Source organism: Coenobita brevimanus, chromosome 72, assembly GCF_032717465.1.
Source record: "Coenobita brevimanus isolate Jiangsu-jjx chromosome 72, ASM3271746v2, whole genome shotgun sequence".
NCBI classification, from domain to species: domain Eukaryota; kingdom Metazoa; phylum Arthropoda; class Malacostraca; order Decapoda; family Coenobitidae; genus Coenobita; species Coenobita brevimanus.
Genome location: NC_137025.1, coordinates 39,703,406 through 39,725,484, shown reverse-complemented (window position 1 = coordinate 39,725,484; position 22,079 = coordinate 39,703,406). Strand labels below are relative to the sequence as shown.

Here is a 22,079-nt window from a genome sequence, read left to right as displayed (position 1 = left end):
GAAGCACTACATACAACATAGCAGCCACCAGCAACCTCGCCTAATGTGTCACCATCCTCCCCAGCATCATAACACTCAAACACTGATTCTTCTGCCATTTCTCTGTATGATTTATGTATCTATTTTTCAAAGGGAGGTGGAAAGAGCACTTTGAATCTGTTCTAAATAGACCAATCCCAGCTGAAGAGGACATTTTGCCAGCCGAGAGAGATTTGCACATAGAAACAGGGGATATAACCTTGGAAGAGGTAGCAAAATCTATAAAGGAGTTAAAGAATTTTAAGGCCCCAGGAGAGGATGGAATATTTCCTGAAATACTTAAGGTGGAAAATGACGAGTTGATGAATGCGCTTTTGAAACTTTTTAATGTGGCTTGGGATAATGGTGGAATTCCAGAAGAGTGGAAAAATGGTGTGATTATAAAAATACCAAAAAAGGGAGATTTAAGTGTGTGTGGCAATTGAAGGGGGATAACTTTGACACCTGTAGTTGCAAAAGTCTTTTCCAAAATCTTGTTAGATAGAATAGAGCCAGTAACTGATAAAATTTTAAGAGAAGAACAAGCGGGATTTAGAAAGGGTCGAGGTTGTAATGAACAGATTTTTATCGTAAGGCATCTAATGCAACAAGCTAATGAGATGAAAATGCCACGTAGTATGTGTTTTGTGGATTTTGAAAAGGCGTTTGATAGTGTTTCACGTGGAGCTATGTTGAAAATTATGAGATTCTATGGTATACCAGAAAAGTTTGTAAATATTATTAGAAGCCTGCATGAAGGTACTTTTTGTAAGGTAATGGTGGGTGGTTCTTTGAGTGATCCATTTGAAGTTAGGTCAGAAGTGATTCAAGGAAGAGTTCTTTCGCCATTGCTGTTTGTTTTGGTTATGGATTATGTTATGAGAAAGGCTGTAAGGAGAACAGGTACAGGAATTAACTGGAAAGAAAATAAGAAGCTGATGGATTTGAACTACGGTGATGATACTGTACTTGTTTGCAGATGATACTGTGTTGTTGAATGAAGACGAAGGGGAGCTGCAAGGCCTGGTGGATGAGTTTGGGAGAGTGTGTAGGAAACGGAATCTAAAGGTGAATGTAGGAAGAGTAAAGTGATGGTCTTTGAGAGGGGTGACGTCAGTGAAAGTACAGTGAGGTTGGATGGTGAGGAACTGGAAAATGTAAGTACGTTTAAGTACTTGGGTAGTGTGATGAGTAAGGATGGACGTTTGGAAGGTGAAGTGCTTGAAAGGGTACAGCAGGGAAGAAAGGTTGTTGGTTCTTTGAAAGCAGTGATAAGAAACAGGGAAGTGAGCATGGAGGTGAAAAAGTTACTACATGACAATATTGTGATACCAACTCTGACGTGTGGAAGTGAAGCTTGGACATTGTTGGAAGGACACAAGTCAAGAGTGAGAGCAGTGTAAATGTGTTATTTAAGAGGAGCTTATGGAGTCACATGGAGAGATAGGCTGACGAATGAGGATATAAAGGACCGTTGTGGTGTGAATGTGGATGTGATAGGAAGCGTTATGAGGAACACACTGAGATGGTTTGGCCATGTGAAGAGGATGGAGGGTGAAAGACTGACGAAGAGAGTGTATGTGAGTGAGGCGGAGGGGGGAAGAGGGAAGGGGAGGCCGAGGATGAGAAGGAGGGATGGGGTGGAGAGGTATATGAGAGAGGGGGGTGTGAGTTGGGAGCAGGGCAGTGAAATGGCGGGGGACAGGGCGACGTGGAGGCGTTTTGTTTGTGGCCACCCCAAACGGGATTGAGGCGTCTGGCAATAGATAAATAGAGAGATAGATTTACGAGATGCAGAGGGTGCTTGATTGTCTTGTGGAGGAAGGAGAAAAAGTGGGAATGGTAATAAATTGTGGAAAGACTGAAATTATTAATATGAACGTGGAGAGCCAAATCGATTGTGTAATTAGGAATAATGTGGTGAAGAATGTAGAAAACTTTAAATATCTGGGAAAGATTGTATCGTCTAATGGATCATTAAACAATGCAATTGAGGAGAGGATTAGACAGGCTTGGCAAGCTGCTGGAATGTTGAAATCTGTTTGGAATAATAATATGCTTTCGGTACATACTAAAGTGGAAATTTTTAAGTCCATGGTTAGACCAGTTTTAATTTATGGACATGAGTCACGGTACAGTACAATTGCAACAGATCAGAAAGTATTAGGATTTGAGAATAAAATACTGAGAAGGATTCTTGGGGTAAAGTGGCAAGACAGAGTTACAAATGAAAGAGTAAGGGATATTACGAGAGTGGAACCAGTTAATGAATATGTGAGACTGTCTCGCTGGAAGTGGCGGGGGCACACATACAGAAAAGAAGGCAGTTTAATACAGGATGTGCCAGAGTGGATTGCTAGAGGAAGAAGAGGTAGAGGTGGGCCGATGGAAACCTGGTTGAGGACAATGAAAAGAGAAGCAGGAGAGGAGTGTTGGTGGGACCTGAAGGAGATGGCAAGAAACAAATATTGGTGGAGAGAGTTCATTGAGGCCCTATGCATCCCGTGGGGTGCCACAGGAAGTGATTGATTGATTGATTTTCCAATAACTATAAATGACTCCAAAACAGGTACAGGTTTTCGTTTCACTGTCTAATTCTCTCAAAATATATCATTATGCATATATAGTTTTGCAGCAACAAAAGTAAAGGATATGAGTAATGTTTCTTTGGTTAATTTCGTGGAAAAAAGAACCATAAAATCAGTATACAGCAGTCTGTCATATTTTCTTCTTCCCTGATACTCAGAATCACTGCTTCTTCAGGTGGAATGGAGAGTCTCGTGTTTGTGTCTTGTGGTAGGGATTTACCTCTTACTTTGGCCACAGTTTCTTGAATTGAAGGGTAGGACATATGATAATAAATGAATAATTTGGGGTCATCAGCTTTATTATCCTCAAACAAGGAGTAAAAACCACCTTGCAAAATCCTACTTTTGTTCAAGGGATGGATCAACGTTATTTTTTTGTTCTTTCCATGATCTTGGTCACTTGATAAACAAACGCAGTGTCTTCCTCAGGTCTCTCATCACGTGGAAACGCGGGCACACTACTCGAGCACAATACTGACGCGCTGTGAAGGAATGGCAAAAAAAAAAAAAAAAAAAAAAAAAAAAAAATTGCACGCCTGAAAGCGTGGGAAGTGACACGCGTGAAAACATGATCGTGTGAAATGGGCCTCGGGGCTGCTGTTTGAACGCGAACCGTCGAACCGTCGAACTCTCTCTCTCTCTCTCTCTCTCTCTCTCTCTCTCTCTCTCTCTCTCTCTCTCTCTCTCTCTCTCAGCAAATTTTAATACATTTTCGTCAGTCGTCTAAGTACCGCCTGGAAACCCTCATGCGAATCCCTGGGTTTTCACGAACCCCAAGTTGAGAACCCCTGCTCTAATGAGATATACCAGTAAATCTTTTTCAGTTAAAACACGGAAATATTGTGGCTTCAGTATTATTCAGTGTCGTAAAAACATTAGAATATAAAGTATAGTTGATTTGCGCTGTAAAATAAGTGCAGAGTAGTTGTATATTTGACAAGTAATACTGTGACATTCAGGGCCTGTATATACCAGTAAAGTGCGCTTTTGAGCGCGTGATGAGCGAGGGAGCGTTTGTACGTAAGCCTATCATAATTTCATCTTGATGTAAACTTTCAACATTTGTGGTGAGGTAGTTGAACATTGATAGAAGAACAATGGAACTAAAATATTTACTTTCTCATGTATGCTCTCTATACCGTTTTCTCGCTCAGCATGTGCACATAGTGAAGTTCCGTAGCATTTATCTCACGCACAATGTTCAGTTCTCTGCTCCTGATTTGCCATGTCGACCAACTGTATTGATAAACTCTTGGCAATTGATCGAATGATAAAACCAAGAAATGAGGAGATTTGCCTTGCTGATTTCACCCCCTAAACATAGAAAAACGTTCATGTAAAATTATGAGCGTAATATCCGATACATAATTATTAGAATTCATGCAAGAAAATGTAGTGTTACAGCAGAAAATCTTTTTTAATTCGATTTCAAAATGGAGCATGTCAATTAAAGCCCTCGGTACATTACCTTGGAAAGATGGGACTCCAGTGATTTTTTTTGTTCTCATGAGTAAAATATACAGCTAAAATAAAAATTTATTGAATATATCCACTACCTGCTGAAATAATCTCTTCTCTATCTCATATAAGAGTAAAGTTATTAGCCACTAAAAATCATTGAGGTCTCTCCGTGTCGCGTCGAGCCGGGCCGTGTCGTGTCGGGCCGATCATTTCTCAGGTAACTTAAATTTCGCTTTGCTCGCTCCGCTCGCTCGCTCGTAATTAAGGTAATTTCCCTCTTCATCTATTTCTTTTGGGAAAAGTAAATTATTAAATAAATGAAAAAAATATATATCAGATAGACACAACTTACATCTCAATTTTGTGAGGGTCTGGCATAGTATGATCCTTTTACTGATTTTATTACTATGGCATCTCCTAAGCAGATTAAAATTATCTGGCGGTAGGAGAATGTTAGAAAAGTTATTATATTGAAAAAGGTTTATGGAAATAGTTTCTAATCGCTAGTTTATAAGCTGCGTAAAAGAAATTAGCCTAAGAAATAACATACAAAAAATGCCATCTTATTTACGAGGATAGTAATAATAACGGTTTGTATTTCCTGCACTACACAGGCTCAATCGCGCATAGAACAAGAAAAAAAAAAATGTCACGGCAAGGTAGCAGAAGTCTGACACTAATATGATCTTACCAACGACACTGCGAGATTGAAAATCCGTTCATTTGAAGCTGAATAGAATCGTTTGGCAGTAACAGAAAAGAGGCATTAAAGTTATTTTACTAAGAGGGGTTTAACAGAAGTCTTCTCTATTGACTCATTTCTTAAAAAACTAAAAATGTTTGATGTTTGCAGTAATTAAGTACAATGGTTGCCCTCGTAATGCATGAGTTAATGTAGATTGCTTTTCGTCTCTCGTACTTAAGCTGCAAAAATCGTCTGGCTATAACAAATAAATTACCGAGGTTTTTGTTGCCGGTGAGATTAAAGGAGATCGCCTCTGACACTTCATTTCTAAGCTAAGTAAAATAGTGTGTCTGACTTTAGCAGGAACAGGAATCCAATGTCGTCATCGTAGTGTAGTTGTTAATCAGGGACTGGGTATGGATAGGTTTACAAACAAATTATGGACAAATATCAAACTCAGTTTTGGAGAGTGGAATGGAATCTGTTTTACACAGTGAGATAATGGTACTGTACATGAATCACTGGAACAGGCATTATTAATATTAATACGCCTGTCCAGTATACTCCCAGTCAACAAGTCCTGTCTTCAAGTCCTAATGCTGTGTACTGTGACGATGTGAAGCACCAGTGCTCTACGTAAGCAAATATCGTCCATAGGCAGCGAGAATAACACACATCAATACAGTAGTGACGGGATTGAAGGAAGTTGCCTATAATGCATTAAATTAGAGAAGTCCTGTCTCAGCTGAAATATATTGTGCAAAACTAGCCAGGGCAAAATTAAAGGCTTCATCATATTCAGTGGCTAATGGATGGAGGATTGCCGGATCTTAACATGTATCAGTACCCCCCCCTCTCTCTCTCTCTCTCTCTCTCTCTCTCTCTCTCTCTCTCGATTCATGGTGAGGTAAAGATAACGTAACAGTGATCATTATACTGGAAAGTACAGGGATGATATATAAAAATGCAGAACGCATGAGCAGTGACAGGTTAAAAGAGATCATACGGCAGTGAAGTTGATGGGAGAACGATGAAAGATGGATAGCAAGGCAGAATGGGGGAGTACATGGGAAAGGTTGTGTAAATTAAAGAGACGGCGTACTGGAAGGCTGTAGTAGAGTATTGCGGGGTACATTGCTACAACTGCCCTTTAATAAACTCCAAGATGAGGCGTCTTGTAACAGATGGTTGGATATGATTATGATTACATAATAAAGGCGTAATTTACTCAGGGTAAGTGATTTAATTGAGTAACTTATGACTTTCTGGCATATTAGCGTTAGAGGGTATGATTTTTGCTCACTAAAATTCCTGCACAACCATTTCATGACGTGATATTCTGGCTCTACCCCGCAGTTTGGTACAGAGTCAATCACGAAAAGAAGGAACATGATGCATAAATGTGGAACATTCTTAAATGATAATGATGAAGAATACATTACTATAAATTAATAAACAGCATACATAATGGTAAAATTGAACAAGAGATATAAGTGCAAGTTAATCCATGTCTGGAGTTCGGCAGCAACTTATGACGATGAATGAATTAGGAACAAACATGTGACGACATAGAGGAAGCTGTGGTAAAGCACAAAACCGAGTATACATTGAGGCAGAAGGAAATAAGGCAATAAATGGATGTGCAAGACAGCAGGAGGGCATTTTGAATTGGGCATTTCGAACGAGAGACGTGAAATGTGAATGGAAACGAACAGAAAATGATTTTTTTTTTCCTTCAAGATAAAGTAGGAAGTGGATAATTAGAAAGGGACCAAGTGGTGAAGTAACAAATGAAGGAGACTTCATTCACATTGTCAAATCACATACTTGTACAGTGTAACCCGGAACTGCACTGAATAAAGAATACCAGCATGTAGTAAGCAACAAAAGAATGCTTAGAATTCGAGAACTATTAATAATACTAGATCTCGAGAGAGAGAGAGAGAGAGAGAGAGAGAGAGAGAGAGCGGAACTGTTTCGTTTTATAGTTTAGAATGAATTCTTGCAGTTGACGGATTAAGCAGATGTTGACACTGGGGAGACGAATGAAATCTCACATGAAGGGTAAGCAAATCTGCTCATGAAGTTGCAGACAGAGAACTCTGTATCAGTAGCAGTAATGTCTCCGAGAGTACAAAGGAACTTCTAAAGAAAAGAAACACGATCGTAAGCACCAGTGGAGATCACACTAAGGCAGCTAACTAAGAAGACCATCATAAGAGGAATGAAGATATTTGAATGTTTAGCATGAGCAGAACTGAGGAACTTTTAAAAGAATGGAGGTAGCCTGAAGGCAAGGAAAAAGATGCTTGATATTGGAAGAAATCAAATATTTGTGCTGAAAACTTTAGCGGACAAGTAACAAACGTCAGTGGTGAAGTGGTCAGAACAGTAGGAAAATTAAATGTAAAATCTACAATAGCAGTACAATCACGGAAGACTCACTCCAGGACTGAGAAATAGATACTGTGATGCCCCGCATTAAACTAGAGGAAGTAAGGAAGCCTCTGATAGGAAGGAAGAAAGGTAAGCTTGAAGGTGATGATCATTTCACCATTGCCTTCATTAAAGTCACATGACATCGCATTAATTTATCATGCAAAACAATTCACGAAATGTTCAAAAGTCAAACCAATACCCAGGTATGGAAAAACAGTAGAACGCTAAAGAACTAGAGTGTTGTGTGTCTTCTTACTGTTATGTACCAGCTTTTCATAAAGACATACTATGGTCAATCCAGCCAAGAGAACAGGTCGGAGTTCGTAGTGATTTTACGACAACTAACCGTGTTCATGTTAACAGGCTTCAGAAAGGGAGGTACTGTAGTGAATGACAATTATTAGTAATGAGGAAGCACTTGCCGAAGCTGAAAGTTGCAGTGACGAGCATTTTTGAGGAAAAGTTGTAAAAGAAAAATATGTTAAGTAGGAAATATCTATACACGGTTCCATCATCGTAAAACTGTATAAGAAGGGAAAGAAAATGACAATAAGGTGAGCTGTTACACAGGGAGATGCACTGTTATCGAATTTTATAGCTTGACTTGAGGACGTTTTCAGAAACCTATATTAAAATGAAATGAAAATTAACATTACGTGTTAGTGACTGAATGCACATCGATTTGCTGACGATTTTGATCTCTGCTATAAATAAGAGGTAGAAATACAAGAAAAGATAGCAGATCTTGAAAAGCTAGAGAAGAACATCTAGTTAAACATATAAATTTATTCTCTTCAGTAAAGATATAAGATATAAAGAATTAGAATGTGCTAAGGAATATATAAATCTTGAACAGGCTGCTTTAGCAGACCCAGGGTATGACTATCTAATGATAAAAAAATGAGGTGGAAGGGTTTTTGTAAGCTAATTAATCACATGAAGAAAAAGCAATTATCGTTAAGTCAACTAAGACGAATATATAATCAGCGCACCTATTCTGTTCAAACTTTTGGACTGGAATCGTTGAGCCTGAAAAAATCCTTGGAAGATAAACTTACGAGTACTTTCAAAAGACTGGAAAGAATATTGTCAAGTGTCACATGGAGGATATAATAGAGTTTACTGTTTTAAAGGAATATACGACAGCAAAGCATATGGCCACAGGAATGAAAAACCATAGTAAGCATAATTAGCAGAAGGCAAAGCACACATAAATAACCCTATGTCCATAAAAATTATGGCAACACAATCCTTAATTTTCTTTATAACTCCCGATAAGGAAGACATCATTATCACCTCTCAATTACTTGCTTTACAAACATCACTCGTTGTTCCTCAGTCGAATGACTCACTTTAATTTCTCATTTGCCCTTGCTGTTAAGATGAAGCTGATAAAAGATAATTATCGGTCAACGAGGAGCAACTGCGCAGAGGACATGAGAGAGAGAGAGAGAGAGAGAGAGAGAGAGAGAGAGAGAGAGAGAGAGAGAGAGAGAGAGACAGACAGACAGACAGACAGACAGACAGATCCATGTTTATATATCTGGTCTACTGTCTTGATCCTATAATATTCTACAGTGTTGTTTTTCTTTTATCATTCTACCCTGTCTTTCAGTAATCCTTCCCCTGGTCCTGCCACACCCCAAATGCCTCTGGTCTGTCTCCCAGTGCCTTATCTTGACAATATTGTACTTCCATTCAAATAGGCCATCCTAAATCTGTTGTTGGAAGGAGTCAAGGGATTGTGAATGAGAAGTTTGATTTCGCCTCCAGTCTAGTTCACAGGAATTATTTTTATCCACATATTGATGTCATCTGAAGCTGACAGACTCTCTGATCCTGGGCCAATTTCGCACGCCCTTGAGCATTTGGTAGTTATATTTTTGTGCTGGATCTTGGTCTTAAGATGCAGCATGATTGGTGATATATTTATCTGTATTTCCAGTGTTAAGAAAGTATGATCCTTAAATTTTTGGATTATTTTTATCTCTCTTCCCCTTTATATCGATAAAACCACCACCACCGAAGGAGGATAAAGTTTATGCATGCACAGCACCTACTCACTCTCCAGGCAGTCTACTCTGTCCTGCACCATAATATAATCTCTGAAATTCTAACCTTGAACTCTGGGTCAGTAACTTTCACACAAACGCCATTATTCATGTCCTTCCGGAAAGTTCAGGAAGAAAAAATGCTGTCTATCTTCATCAAGATGCCCGGGCAAAGTTGGTAACTCTCGCAGTGTTTCCCCAACTTAAGTGTGCTTAACTGTTTAGCGCTGGGCCAGCTCATTAGTATGTTAATGCAATGGGGTGGTTATGTTTCTTTTTATGCTGGGGGGTGGGTGAGAGTAACTGACTTATGCAAAACAAGGTAAAAGACAGAACAGTTACAATAAAGATGGGTAAAAGTAAAGACCTGATACGAAGGGGTAGGTAATGAAATAAAAAGGAAGATAAAACAAAAAAATAAAAAATGAAAGGCTTGAAACTGGGGTTTAGGTAAGAATATACCAGCCTCTGCCCGATCTGGATCCTCCTTAGTTATAAAGGAGGCAACAAATTCGTTTATATACTGCGCCTCTAGATACGTTAAGAGAAACAAGTCTGGCCTAAACTGTTCCATCCTCACATGAAACAGTTTTACTGTATGACGTAGTGGGTTACGGCGAGTCAGCTGGATGTGGTTCATAAGATCCTAGGTCCAAGGAACGATTTGGGTTATTGCTCACATAATGCCGCTCAGGAAAAACTGATCGGTTACCTTCATCTTAAAGGTTCGGACTGAACTCCCCAGCCCAGACCCCTGCTGCCATGCCTGGGCAATAAAGCAGAGGGTTAAAATAATAATAATAATCATCATCATCATCATCATCATCATCATCATCATCACCATCATCATCATCATCATCATCATCACAAAACTACTGCTACTACTATTACTACTACTACAACAACAACAACAACTACTACTACTACTACTACTACAACAACAACAAAACAACAACAACAACTACTACTACTACTACTACTAACAATAATAATAATAATAATAATAATAACAATAATTAATTAGTAGTAGTAGTACAGTAGTAGTAGTAGTAGTAGTAGTAGTATGTCACGAATTCGCGCGAGCGTATTTATAAATTCGTGACATTGTACTTTAGTGAGAAAACCACCAATTCTAGTGGAATTCCCACTGGGCATCACTCAGTTCAACTGTCCTCTTATTCACTCCGATCGGGATGGTTTTCAGAACATTTCTCACTGTTTCACAAGTGATCATTCTTATCCACGACATTAGTGCTTTCACTGAGTGATCTATTGTGAACCTATATCGTTCTCTTTCTTTCCGTTGACCGTTGAAGTTAGGCCACGCCCTACTTCTGGTGAACATCGCCATCTCTCGCCCCCTTTCATAGTTTGAAGTCAGTCAGCTTTGAGTCGCCTCGAGGGTAGGACTGTTTGTGCCCAGCGTAGAGCAGCACCTCCATTGTACAGCAGGTTCCTGAATCTCCACCTAGACGATGAATTGGCGAAGCGGGCTTAGCGAATAGCAGCGTTTTGATGTTCATCACTGGCGCCCAGACTACTCGTTTGGCTCCCCTCCACTGACCAGTATTTCTGTTTGTATTTCTAGGCTTAAGTGTGTTTAGCTTTTGAATGAGCGAGTGAGCGTATTCTCCTTGTTATTTTGAATTCATTTTTGAGATTCATATAATGTAAATTTATTTTATTGTAATCAGTAAATTTACAGTTCTTTTCTTTGAGCTTAATGTAATTAGACACGTGTTTTATTTCTCCACATTAAGCTTATTTTAGTTGCTGCTCCTAGTTTGCACAAACTCTGTACATTATTCATAACTGGTACTTAGGCCAGTTCTTTTGTATCAAATTTAAATTCGTTGTGCCAGCCAGGAGTTATGCACTGGCAAGAACCTGTTTATTACTATTAACAGTGCTGGGCAGGTGCGCAAACACTCGCAAAAAGCACAATTGCGCACCCTTACGCTCGGGTGATATCGTTTGCGCATTGTGCATCGCACGAGACCATGTGCAATTTTGCGCTTGCGCACATGAATAGGCGGGTGTGCAAGTGCAAACTTATTTGCACTTGCACAACTACGTATACACTTGCGCACCTGCCTTGCACACCTGCCCTGTGGATTCCGCACTGCGCAATCCAAGGGACACGTGGTCTTCCAGGGGACAAGTGGTCTTGGGAGCTTCCCACATGGCTGGACAATGGATGGGGGAGGTTGGGGCGGGTCGTGAGGGTGGGTTGGTGGGGGGGGAGGCGGGAGGGAAGGGGATAGTAGCATTTCTTAATATGCTTCAACAGAGATAATGTATTTTAATATTTTTTAAATTATTATTATTTGTAAATAATAATAAATATATATAATTTATTTAGATTAGCATATGCAATTCCTTACAAAATCCATTGAAACATATTATTTAAATCAAATATCCACAGCCTAATAATTTATTAGGCTGTGGATATTTGATTTAAATACTCTGTTTTCATGATTTTTTATTTTTGTAACGAATTACATATGCACTCGTATATCTATATTGTATTATTAAATAATTGTCTTGACAAGACAAGAGAGAGAGGGAGAGAGAGAGAGAGAAAGAGAGATAAAGAGCATTATTCTAAGAAAGAGAGAGAGAGAGAGAGAGAGAGAGAGAGAGAGAGAGAGAGAGAGAGAGAGAGAGAGAGAATAAATACGGGAATGGCAAAGGAGTGTCCCTTTGAGTGAGGAGATAAGGCATAAACTTCATCCCTCTTCTGTCTCTTATTCTCCATTCCTTCCCTCCTCTCTCTTATTCTCCATTCCCTCCCTCCTCTATCGGAGAGAGAGAGAGAGAGAGAGAGAGAGAGAATCTTTGCCAATGCCTTGGTAAATATACTGTAGGCTGTTTTTCCCGGACAATGACCTACTGTACCTCAGTCACCTCAGGTGGTGGGCAGGTTGCTAATTTAGTAATTTATTTCATTATACCAATATATATTTTACAGTAATTCCCACAGATATATGCAAATGATTTGCGCTAGCACTTTGCGACATTGCACAAGCTGAATATTAGATTGCGCACTTGCACAAATTACAAAAACTAGAAAATAATAATAACAAATAAAAGTAAGTAGGTATGCTGTTTTATTTAAATATCTCAATATTTTTCAGTAATTCCAAAAAAATATATGCAAATGGTTTGCGCTTGCGCTTTGCGACATTGCGCAAGCTAAATATTTGTTAGATTGCGCATTTGCTCTTGCACAAGGTAGTGAACAGTGGATTGCGCTTTGCACTTGCGCAAGGTCCTTCTTTGTTTGCACTGCCCACCACTGACTATTAGCATTAGTTATTGATTGTCAGGGGTGGAGTCACTTTCTCAAGAGGCTACCAGTATTAACAAACAGCACTCGTGAGTAATTAGTCTCTGCTGTGTACTGTTGAGAAAGTTTGTAGATTCTCGTCCTTAGAGAATCGGCGAAGTAAGCCGGTATAAAGTAAAACTTACTGCTTGATTTTCACAAGTCAATTCCTTGTCTCTGTTTTCAAGTAACATCCAGCATTCTTAATTCATAAATTTCACATCCCCCCGTGACATAGTAGTAGTAGTAGTAGTAGTAACAGTAGCAGTAATAGTAGTACCAGTAATATGTTTATGCTGCTGCCGCTGCTGGTGGTGATGACGATGATGATATACAATACTAACCTGTGAATGATTCACGACACACTGAAGCAAGACACAGGCACTGCAGCTGGTGTCCTTGGGAAGTAAATATGAGTTAGATGGGACGGGGTTACAAATGCACTGCAGAGTCTGCTGTAAGAAAGACTGATGCATGATAAGCATACGAAAATTTAAAAATCCGTATACAGAAGAGTAAATGCAACTACAGTATATAACACAGGAGACAGAAGCGTGTTAGCATTAATATGTAATAAAATCAGGAATAAAAACATTTAAATGAAAGTGAAATGCTACATAAACATAAACAATAAGTAGTCAAGCAACGTCACATCTGCCTATTAGATTGTCGGTAGACACTCTATGTAGGAATGGCTCCAACTTGCCAATAGAGCCAAAGTAAAAATAATACAGATAAAGTAACTTTGATACACAGAGGCATTTAATCTTTACTGTATGTAACCTAAGTGTTCATGATTTTCTCTAGGTAAAACTTCTGAAGCAACAAAAACATAATGCTTACACGTTAAAATATACTTTACAAGTCCCCGATTTTTTCTTTGTCCTATTTTTTTTTTTTTTTTACCTCATGCTCTAAAATGGCATAATCGATCCTTTTTCTTTCACAGAGTGGTTTCATGTTCCACTGGGTTTGATACGAAGCAGACATTACGCGATAAATGTTGGAGGTGATAGGTCGAGATTATGACAACATTTGCAATTATAATTATTTTTTTCTATCGATTTCAGATACACTTATTAGAAGGGTCATGAACGAGCAAACGATGAAGTGGCACAGCTTCGAGAACAATCGGTCAAAATTGTTGGTCACAGGATAAAGTAAAAATGTTTCTCTCTCTCTCTCTCTCTCTCTCTCTCTCTCTCTCTCTCTCTCTCTCTCTCAATCTATATCTATCAATCTATATCTATCTATCTATCTATATCTATCTGTCTATATCTATCTATCCATATCTATCTATCAGTATCTATTATCTATATCTATCTTTCTATCTTTATCTATTTGTATCTATCTATATCTGTCAATCTATATCTATCAATCTATCTATCTATCAATCTCTGTCTCTATCAATCTATCTCTGTTTATCTATCTCTATCTGTCTCTGTCTATCTATCTATCTCTATCTATCTATCTGCGTATCTATATCTATGTATGTAGGTATCTATCTACCTATCTCTATCTATCTGTCTCTCTATCTATCTCCATTATGTATCTGTCTATCTATCTGTCTATATCTATCGATCTGTATCTATCTATCTGTCTACCTATCTGTCTATCTATATCTATCTGTCTATCTCTATCTCTATTTATCTATATCTATCAATTTATATCTATCTATCTATCTAACTATCTCTGTCTATCTATCTATATCTCTCTACCTCTATCTATCTGTCTATCTCTATCTCTATCTATTTATCTCTGTCTATCTATCTCTATCTATCTATCTATATCTATCTATCTGTCTATATCTATGTCTAATTATCTACATATCTATCTATCTATGCCTATCTATCTATATCTATCTAATTCTATCTATCTCTATCTATCTGTCAATCTATCTACTGTATATCTACATCTATCGATCGATCGATCGATCTATCCATAACTATCTATCTATCTCTATCTATATCTATCTATATGTATGTATCTGTCTATCTATATCTATCTATCTATATCTGTCTGTCTATATCTATCTATCTATCTATATCTATCTATCTCTATCCATGTATATCTATCTATCTATCTTCTGTGTATTTCCATCTCTATCTATCTATCTATATCTATCTATAACTTTCTATCTATCTATTTATATCTATATCTATCTCTATATCTATCTATCTATCTATCTCTGTATCTATCTATCTATGTCTCTCTATCTATCTCTGTCTCTATCTATCTCTATCTCTGTCTGTCTCTATCTCTATCTCTGTCTCTCTCTATCTCTATCTGTCTCTATCTCTATCTCATAGTATATATCTATATCTATATCTATCTGTCTATCTATATCTATCTACCTATATCTATATCTCCCTATATCTATCTATCTATCTCTATCTCTATCTATCTATATCTCTATCTATATCTATTTGTCTATCTATATCTGTTTATCTATCTATATACTGTATATATATTACTTAAATTTTTATTAATTTATTTACGGGGAACAGTTTAGGTTCAGCCAAAGATTAAATTATTCTGTTATGCGAACAATAAGTCAAGGGTTAAATTCGCATGGCAAGGTCAGCTTAAACACTTTTGATTCAAACTGGTCCAAAATTATCGGAATCATTGTCACGCCTGGGGGTAGGGGGGTTTTCAAGAATACTCTCCCAGTATCCCTGCTTGTCGTACAAGGCGACTAAAAGGGTTGGCGGAGGGTTAGTCCCCCTCCCCGGAAAACAACTAACTAAAAAGACAAACAAGAAGCCTCGGACAAGGACTGACCAAAAGATGATGACCAAGGACCGGACAATGGACATGGTAATTGCAACATGGAATGTAAGAGGTGCGAATGATGAGGTGAAAGAGAGAGATTGTCCAGGTGCTTGAGGGTGCGAAAGTTGATGTATGTGGAGTAACTGAAACTAAATGAAGAGGTAAGAGTGTGAGAGAATGGGAGTATGGATGGGGTATATGTGCAGGAGTAGGTGAGAATGAGAGGGCAAAAGAAGGAGTGTGTATAGTTGTGAGTAACAGATGGAAGAAGAATATAAGAGAGCATGGATCAGTTGGGTCAAGGATTGTGTGGGTAAGATTAAAAGTTGGAATACAAATCTGGCTGATTGTGTGCGTGTATGTGCCAATGCAAGATTGTGCAAGTAGAGTGAGAGAAGAGTTCTGGACAAATGTGGAAGTGTGCATTGAAAAGTTTGGAAGGAATGAGAGAGTGCTTTTGATCGGTGATATGAATGGTAAAGTAGGGAATGTGAAGGTGGATGGAATAATTGGTGAGTGGGGTGTGCCTGCTGAGATATATGAGAATGGCAGTGTGTTAGTGGACATTTGTGCTGGGAGGGGGTTGGTGATAGCCAATACCCTCTTCAGGCATGAAATGATCCACAGGTATACATGGCGAGTGATGAGAAGGGTGGGTGGTGAACTGAATGAAAGGAAGGCAATGATTGATTATGTGTGTGTGGATGAAAGGATGCGGAGATGTGTAATGGATGCAAGAGCTTATAGAGGTTGGGGGAGTATTTGCAAGGAGAGTGGAAAGGTTACAAGAGGATGAGAAAAAGGCAGAATATAAGAGAGAAGTGAAGGAACGATTGGCCAAATATGAATTGGAGCAGATGGGGGACGTGGAAGGTGTGTGCAGGATATTCACAGAAGAAATATGAGCAGCATGTGATGTGGTGTGTGGGATGAAGAGAAGACGGAGGGGGGTGCAAGGAACAGCATGGTGGAATGAAGAGGTGAGACAGGCTGTGGCACAAAAGAAGAAAGCATACAATGAATGGATGAGAAATAGGGGCATGGAAGAAATAGAGAGGCAGAAGAGAGAGTTATATGTAGAAAGAAAGAGAGAGGTGAAAAGATTAGTAAGAGAGAGTAAAAAGAGAGTGGATGAGGAATTTGGAAAGAGTTTGAGTGTAAAGTGGAGGGACTGTAAGAAAATGTTATGGAAAGAGGTGAAGAGAGTAAGACAGGGTGGAAGTGAAGTTAGCAGGGGAGTGAAAGATAAATATGGTAGGTTACTAGTGGAGAAGTGAGAAAATGTAAGAAGATGGTAAGAACACTTTAAGGAATTGTTGAACATAGAGGATGGAAGTAATGCGAGTATAAGTGGCTGGGAAATGGCTGGGAGAAGGAGGGAGGTGAGAAGACAGGAAGAAATCGGTAGGATAGAAGTTGTGAAAGCAATGAAGAATGTTAAAATGGGGAAAGACCCAGGAATTGATGGAGTGTGTGGTGAAATGCTGAAGCATGGGGGAGAGATAGTAGTAGAATGGATGCGGAAAATGTGCAGATTGGCCTGGGAGGCAGGTAGAGTCCCGGAGGATTGGAAGTCAGTCATAATTACTCCCTTGTACAAAGGAAAAGGGGAAAAAGAAGTGTGTGGTAATCATAGGGGCATTTGTCTTCTTGGTATAATAGGAAAAGTGTACAGTATGGTAGGATACTTATTGACAGATTTAGAGAAAGAACAGAGGAATTAGTTGGAGAAGAACAGGGAGGCTTTAGAAAGGGAAGAGGTTGTGTAGATCAGATATTCATTCTTAGATCTTTAGTGGAAAAGTTTCTAGAGAAGGGAAAGATGTTGTATGCAGCTTTCACGGATTTGGAGAAAGCATATGACAGGGTGGATAGACAAGGATTGTGGAAAGTATTAAGAATATATGGAGTAGATGGGAAGTTGCTGAATGCTGTGAAGAGTATGTATGATGGTGCTAAGGCTGCAGTGCGTGTGAATGTTGAACTGAGTGAATTTTTCTCTTTGAAAGTTGGGTTGAAACAATGTACGAATGTAATATATATATATATATATATATATATATATATATATATATATATATATATATATATATATATATATATATATATATATATATATATATATATATATATATATATTACATCAGTCATAAATATACGGTACACATACATACATTTTTCTTATATTTTAGGAAAGGAATTGCAAGCGCACTGTGATAGTATTCGAGACTCATCTCCAAGGAATTGCGAAAAACATAAGTGAAAGTAAGGTGGGGTCTGCAGTAGTGAAGTCTCGTCTTAATTTATGCGTTAATCAATTGTCATTTTTAAGGAAAGTCAGGGAAAATAGAGAAACAATGCCTAGTTTGCCTTCTGACCATGGAGCAGAGGAAATGAGTGAAGATGCAGATCAGAATCTTACTGCAACACAGCCAGAGGCAAGCTCTGAACCCATGAAAAGAAAGATATCACTTGAGGAGAGACTGAAAATTTGTATGGAAGGTCATAGTGAAGAACAAGATGAAGATAAGGACTTCCTCATGTCCATAATGCTGTCACTATCGACTCTAAACCAAGATAATAACAATGAATTTAGATTTCAAGTACTGACTGCACTGCAGAATATCAAACCAGGACGCTATTGTCACAAAAGCATTCCATACTTACATCCATTTCTAATGATGCTCCCATTAGTCCAACATCAGTACCCACTGTTCCCACACAACCGCTCTCCTGCAATGGCGTGCACAAATTACTCTGGACTTGCATCGTCTGTAAATAACCGTCAGCCACAACAAGTGTGCAACAGCAGTATGAAGAGTCAGCCACATTGAACATTCATGAAGCACTTCATACAACATGTAAGCCACCAGCAACCTCGCCTAATGTGTCATCATCCTCCCCAGCATCATAACACTCAAACACTGATTCTTCAGTCATCTCTCTGTATGATTTTAAATCTATTTTTCAGTAACTAAAATTGAATCTAAAACAGGTATAGTTTTTCGTTTCACTATCTAATTCTCTCAAAATATATCATTATGCGTACATAATTTTCCAGCAACAAAAGTAAAGGATGTGAATAATGTTCCTTTGTTGATTTCGTGGAAAAGAGAACAATAAAATCAGTATTCAGTAGTCTGTCATATTTTCTTCTTCCCTGATACTCAGACTCACTGCTTCTTCAGGTGCAATGGAAGATCTCGTGTTTGTGTCTTGTAGTACGGGTTTCTCTCTTACTTTTTTTTAATGCGAGGAAGAAGGAACGAAAGACTGAGCCCGCAAAAAAATTTCCTTCCAAGGAGAAAAACAAAAACAATATGAAAGAGAGCCAAATTCAAGATCCAGTCATTTCAAGATGCCTGGACACACTGCGTTTGAAAGACTGGAGATCACTGGGAGTAGGAAATACAGACAGATGGAGACAGTTCTTGCTGCATAAATGAAAGACTGGGAGTAACGGTTATAGCTATCATTACAGAATTGGACAGAAAAGGGATCAGAATTTGTTGCTAGACTGGTGCTACGCGCCCGTCGTGGAGGTGTAGGGATGCAAGCATACAGTTCAGAGGAGCTGTGACCATTGAAGTAGCAATAGAAAAGAGATCAAGAGGCAACAGTGCGGCGAAGAGACAGGTTGAAGGGAGCGAGTACGAGGAGGAGAGTTGATGAGACGAAAAGCCTTTGACTCCACCCTATTGAGATGAGCTGTATGTGGGGAGTCTCCCCACACAAGAGAGTTGTACTCTAAACAGGGACAAATAAAACCCGTGTATAAAGTCAACAACTGTGCAGGGGTAAAGAAGGTACAGAGTCGGCCTAGCACACGTAAACTCTTGGAAGCAGATTTTACGAGATTCAAAATGTTCTTTCCAAGATAAGTCCCGTATGAATGAAACCCCAAGCATGTTCAAGGATGATGCAGGATTGAGCTGGATATTATTGAACATTAGTGGGTTCTCCTGTGGAAGATTTTGACGGGTTGATAGGTGTAAAAACTGAGTCTTTGATGCATTAAAAATAATAAGATTATTTTTACCCCAGTCAGAGATACGAGCCAAGTCAGACATTAGGTGTGCCATAACCTCATCCCTTGTTTGTTGAAGTAACTGCTGAGATGGACGTTGTGGAAACCGAATGGAAAGGTGAAGGGTGGAATCATCAGCCTACGAGTGGATATGATTAGATGTACAGCTTAGAAGATCATTGATGAGTAAAAGGAAGAGAGTTGGTGATAGGACAGAGCCCTCAGGAACACCACTGTTGATAGATCTAGGAGAAGAACGATGGCCGTCTTCAACAGCGGCTATAGAACGACCAGAAAGGGACCTATAGATGAAGGCACAGATAAAAGGATAGAAACCATAAGAGCGCAGTTTGGAAATTAAGGATTTATGCCAGACTCGATCGAAAGCCTTTGAGATGTCAAGTGCAATGGCAAAGCTTTCGCCAAAGTCCCGAAAGGAGGATGACCAGGAGTCTGATAGTTGGGTGAGAAGATCGCCAGTGGAGCGTCCCTGGCGGAACCCATACTGACGATCAGAAAGAAGGTTGTGATAGGAAAGATGTTTAAAAAATTTTCTGTTAAGAATAAACTCGAAAACTTTTGAGACACAGGATGTTAAAGCAATTGGACGATAATTAGAGGGTTGTTAATGGCCACCCTTCTTTGGGACTGGCTGAATGAGAGCAAACTTCTAGCAAGAAGGAAAGGTACAAGTTGACAAAGGCGAAAGAGATTGGCAGCAAGTTCTTGAAATAAAGGGTAGGACATACGATAAATTAATGAATAACTTGGCGTCATCAGTGTTGTTATCCTCAGACAAGGAGTAAAATACACCTTGGAAAATCCTACTTTTGTTCAAGGATGGATCTACCTTCTTTTTTATTTTTATTTTTTTCATGACCTTAGTCACTAGATAAACAGACGCAGTTCCTCACGTCCTTCATTACGTGGAAACGCGGGCACGCTACTCGAGCACAATATTGACGCGCAACAACTCACGTTCATGCGTGCGAAGGAATGACAATATATATATATATATATATATATATATATATATATATATATATATATATATATGTGTGTGTGTGTGTGTGTGTGTGTGTGTGTGCCCGAAAGCGTGGGAAATGACGCGTGCAAAATGGTCCTGTGAAACGGACCGCGGGGCTGCTGTTTCAACGTGAACCAATCTGATCTCTCTCTCTCTCTCTCTCTCTCTCTCTCTCTCTCTCTTAGCAGATTTTAATACATTTTCGTCAGTCGTCTAAGTACCGCCTGGAAACCCTCATGCGAATCTATGTGTGTTCACGAACCCCAAGTTGAGAACCCCTGCTCTAATGAGATATACCAGTGAATCTTCTTTTTCAGTTAAAACACGGAAATATTGTAGCTTCAGTATTATTCAGTGTCGTAAAAATATTATAGTATAAAGTCTTCCCCCATGTATGTCTCTTAATTAATATTTCGCCGTAAAACAAGTGCACAGTAGTTGTGCATTTGACAAGCAAGACTGACATTCAAGGCCTGTATATTTTTTTTTTTTTTTTTTTTTTTTGTGTCCGACTCTGGGCATAGGCTTCACAGCCTGCTATCAAGGCCCAGCAGTCCTCCTACATACCATACACCTCTATACCAATGAAGTGCATTTTTGAGCGCGTGAGAAGCAAGAGAGCTTGCTTTTGTGTGTACAGTACGCGTATCATTATAATTTCATCTTTATGTAAACTTTCATCATTTGTGGTGAGGTAGTGGAACATTGACAGAAGAACAATTAAGCTAAAATATATACTTTCTCACGTTTTCTCTCTATCCCGTTTTCTTTCTGGATATGCACAAATCATAATTCCGTTGCATTTATCACACGCGCTATGTTCAGTTCTCTGCTCCTGACTTGCCATGTCGACCAACTGCGTCTGTAAACTCTTGGCAATTGATCGAATGATAAAACCAAGAAATGGGACAATTTCCTTTGCTGATTTCACCCATAAACATAGAAAAAAGTTCATGTAATATTATGAGGGTAATATCCGATATATAATTGTTTGAATTTATGCAAGAAAACGTAGTGTTACAGCAGGAAATCTTTTTAAATTCAATTTCATAATGGAGCACGTCAATTAAAGCCCTCGGTACGTTACTTGGAAAGATGCGATTCCAATGAGTTTCTTTGTTCTCATGAGTAAAATATATAGCTGAAGTCATAATTTATTGAATATATCCACTACCTGCTGAAATAATCTCTTCTCTATCTCTATATAGAGAAAAGTTATTAACCACTGAAAACCATTGCGGTCGGTCCGTGTCGTGTAGAGGCGGACCGTGTCGAGTCGGGCCGATCATTTCTCAGATAACGTAAATATCGCAATGCTCGCTGCACTCGCTCGCACGTAATTAAGGTCATTTCCCTCTTCATCTTCTATTTGTTTAGGAAAAGTAAATAAATAAATAAATGAAATAAAATATCAGACAGACACAACTTACATCTCAATTTTGGCAACTCCTAAGCAGAATAAAATCATCTGGCGTTAGGAGAATGTTGCTACAGTTATTCTATTGAAAACGGTTTATGGAAATAGTTTCTAATCGCTAATTCATACGCTACATAAAAAATAATTAGCCTAAGAAATAACATACAAAAAATGTCATCTTACTTACGAGGATAGTAATAATAACGGTTTGTATTTCCTTCACTACACGGGCTCCACCGCGCATTGAACAAAAAGTCACGGCA

The 22,079-nt window shown here is 38.7% G+C and overlaps 1 pseudogene; it reads left to right on the top strand.

The window, feature by feature from the left end:
• LOC145407106 (uncharacterized) overlaps positions 1–22,079 on the top strand; it is a 29,971-nt pseudogene that overhangs the window by 2,318 nt on the left and 5,574 nt on the right.